Source organism: Oncorhynchus keta, unplaced genomic scaffold (genome assembly GCF_023373465.1).
Source record: "Oncorhynchus keta strain PuntledgeMale-10-30-2019 unplaced genomic scaffold, Oket_V2 Un_scaffold_2149_pilon_pilon, whole genome shotgun sequence".
Lineage (NCBI taxonomy): Eukaryota > Metazoa > Chordata > Actinopteri > Salmoniformes > Salmonidae > Oncorhynchus > Oncorhynchus keta.
Genome location: NW_026290864.1, coordinates 837,501 through 841,358, shown reverse-complemented (window position 1 = coordinate 841,358; position 3,858 = coordinate 837,501).

Here is a 3,858-nt window from a genome sequence, read left to right as displayed (position 1 = left end):
CGCCATAGTGAAGGCGTAGACTCGGGTTTTCCGGGTCTCTATGTTTTTGGTTGGACAGGTTTCTCAATTTCTTTCTTAGATTTTTGCATTCTTCATCAAACCATTTGTCATTATTGTTAATTTTCTTCGGTTTTCTATTTGAGATTTTTAGATTTGATAGGAAAGCTGAGAGGTCAAATATACTGTTAAGATTTTCTACTGCCAAGTTTACACCTTCACTATTACAGTGGAACGTTTTACCCAGGAAATTGTCTAAAAGGGATTGAATTTGTTGTTGCCTAATTGTTTTTTGGTAGGTTTCCAAACTGCATTCCTTCCATCTATAGCATTTCTTAATGTTACTCAGTTCCTTTGGTTTGATGCCTCATGATTGAGTATTGCTCTGTTTAAGTAGACTGTGATTTTGCTGTGGTCTGATAGGGGTGTCAGTGGGCTGACTGTGAACGCTCTGAGAGATTCTGGGTTGAGGTCAGTGATAAAGTAGTCTACAGTACTACTGCCAAGAAATGAGCTATAGGTGTACCTACCATAGGAGTCCCCTCGAAGCCTACCGTTGACTATGTACATACCCAGCGTGCGACAGAGCTGCAGGAGTTGTGACCCGTTTTTGTTGGTTATGTTGTCATAGTTGTGCCTAGGGGGGCATATGTGGGAGGGGATGCTGTCACCTCCAGGCAGATGTTTGTCCCCCTGTGTGCTGAGGGTGTCAGGTTCTTGTCCGGTTCTGGCATTTAGGTCGCCACAGACTAGTACATGTCCCTGGGCCTGGAAATGATTGATTTCGCCCTCCAGGATGGAGAAGCTGTCTTCATTAAAATATGGGGATTCTAGTGGGGGGATATAGGTAGCACACAGGAGGACATTTTTCTCTGTTAGGATAATTTTATTTTGAATTTCTAGCCAAATGTAGAATGTTCCTGTTTTGATTAATTTAATGGAGTGAGTTAGGTCTGCTCTATACCAAATTAGCATACTCCCTGAGTCCCTTCCCTGTTTCACACCTGGTAGTTTGGTGGATGGGACTACCAGCTCTCTGTAACCTAGAGGGCAACCAGTGGGTCTGTCTCCTCTATACCAGGTTTCTTGCAGGATGACAATGTCTGTATTACCGATTTCTTTGGTGAAGTCCGGGTTTCTGCTCTTTAGGCCAAAGGCAGATGACCTCAGGCCTTGGATATTCCAGGATAATATAGTGAAGGCTTTTTGTTCCATAGAGTGTCCAATGTTGTTGGTCGTGGTTTGGCCTCAGGCCAGTAAGTGTGAGCAGAGCCTGCTGAGCATCTGGTACATGCCATTGGCTTGGGCGAGTGTGAGAGTGGGGGTTGGGACTGTTTGCCCGCTCACTACCTGGGCGTATGTGTGGCTTCCATGTTGAGGCCCTCTTTGCGGGGGTGGGGTGCATGGGGTGGGCAGGAGTGGCATAGGTCTGATCTGAGGGGGCCTAAATGGGGTGTGGGCATGGTTGACGTGGGGGGTGTTGATTGGTTGGGGTGGGGGTGTGGATGTGTCTGGGTGTACTGTGGTCTGGATGTAATTCCTCTTGGCGTGGGTCCTCTATGTGTAGGTCCAGGGCGGGGTCCTGCAGATCTGGGAGGGTGTCTCGCTGGTCTGGGTGGGGAGTCTATTGATCTGTTGCTCCTGTGTGAAGTGTTGGGGATACGTTTGAGAGCGATGTCCTTTAGAGTCCTGGCAAAGGTGGGCACTGCTGCCTTGTAGAGGTGGACCTGGTCATAGAGGCTGTTCAAGTCCAGGGTGGAGTGGTGGGCCAGGAAAACATTTGGTTTTGAGGCACAGTCACGGGAAATACTTGCGTTTACCCGCTGTATTGTGGCAGGGTGGAAGTCTTTTCGTGGTAGCAGGGTGGAGATAACCACTTGTGCGTTGGGGAAAGTAGAAGAAGCCTTTTCAATCACTCCCTTCAGTGCTGTGGCCACCCTTTCCTGCTGTGCTCTCAGGTCGTTTGTGCCTGTGTGTATTATTATGTGGCTGGGTGAACCTAGTTGGTCCTCAGACAGAAGGTCGAGGGCACGCTGGGTGTTTGGACACCAGAGTTTAGACACACTATGTTTGGGAAAAAGGTTTTTTTCTTCTATATATTTCGCATTTGAGTCCATAAGTAGTACAATCTGTGTCTTGTGTTTGTCCTCAGTGGGTGTGAGGGGGTTGTCAGAAGGGCTATCAGGGTGGCTGACAGGGTGGGTGCTCAGAGGGGGTGAGAGCCGCTGGGCTTGTGGTTCTTCATTTGTCTGTTCTGCTGTGATGTCGACTCTATAGTCAGGGTCTGGTGTGGACTGTTCTGCTGTGGTGTCAAAACTTTTGTCAGGTGCTGAGGTGGGCTGTTCTGCTGGCTTCTCTGTGGGGGTGGCCACCTCTCTAGTGGGTTGTTCTCTGTCACACGCTGTCCCCCTCAACCTCTCCTCCGTCCCCCTCACCCTCTCCTCCATCCCCCTCAACCTCTCCTCCACCAGCAGTCTGATCCTCTCCTCTAATGCTCTGTTCTTCTCCTGATTCTGCTCTTTCTCCTGTTGAAGTTGTCTCACCACAGTCCAGAGTGCGGATATGTCTCTGTCCACCTCCAGCTCTCCGGGTCTGGTTAAGGGGGTGTTGTTGTGCTGGACTGTTGTCTGGGTCTGTGCTGACTGAAGTGTAATCACCTGCTGTTCCAGCTCCACCTGTCTTACCTCCAGCTGGGTGAATTTGTCCTTCATTTCAATGAGGGGGTGGTAGTCTGTGCTGGGAGGTTGACTCTCCGCTGGGGGTTGCTCGTCTGTGGTGTTACATAATGAAGAGGTCTGGTTTGACCCGCTCGGGGTGGGGATATCTTTATCAAGGGAGAGCTTCTCCTGTTGGGCTAATTCTTTGATTAGGTGAAAGTCCAGCTGAAACTGTTTGGGGTTACTCTGTACCATTACTGTTCCGGACTTATAGATATTTATATTACTTGACTCAGTCCTCGTTATCAAGTATTCTGAGTTTCCACCCCTCGTTAACCCCGCTCTCTTAACAGAGGGGTAGTGTGCTAATATAGCACTGTGCCATGCCAGGGGATGGTTTGTGTGGAAGATAAGGTTGCTGATGTTCCCATTTTTGTAATAGTCAGCAAAAAGTGTCTCTTGATTTTCCATAAGGAGCTTCATTTTGTAATCTTTTCTTGTCTTATCATTCTTTACATGCAAAGGGTACTGTATTTTAATTACCTCTGAACAGCGGGAGGGAGCTTCTAAGGCCTCTCCATTTGGTTGGGGTAGACTGTGTGACTCTCCTGCCATTGTTGGGCTAATGGGCTTTGACACCTCTCACTTGACACGTCAGTTCTAGTTGAAGCTGTATCAATCAGGCTTGGCAGAATTATGTTAGAATTCAGTCCTTATAAAGTAATGTTGTGTATTTTTCTTCTTGGCTTTTGGCAATAAGATATAGTTTCAGACTAAACATTACTCACTCAGTTCCAGGTTGGATGGTGTTTTCAGGTTTCTGTTGTTTTCCAGAGAATTTGCTGTATAGAGTAAAAATCCTTGGTAGTTGTGAACCTTCCAGGTGATTCCGTAATTCCGTCCAAAATCAGGTTGTAGGTTTTAAGTTTTGATTTGAAGTAGGGGTTATGTTGTAGAGGGTAGAATCCAGTATGTGTTCCAGACAAAAAAATCCAAGTTTATCTAACTCTTAATCTATCTTTTTTTAAAGAAAATGCTGAAAAATGCAGGAGCTGATCTGATCCTGACCTCTGCGCTCTTTCACCTCTCTCTCTCTCTTTTCCCTGTCTGTCCATGTGAGTGGCTCATTGATACTGTCTGAGATCTATTCACTGAGGGACACATTTAATCAAAGCCTCAATCTGGGTTTTGGGGATGTGTCAAA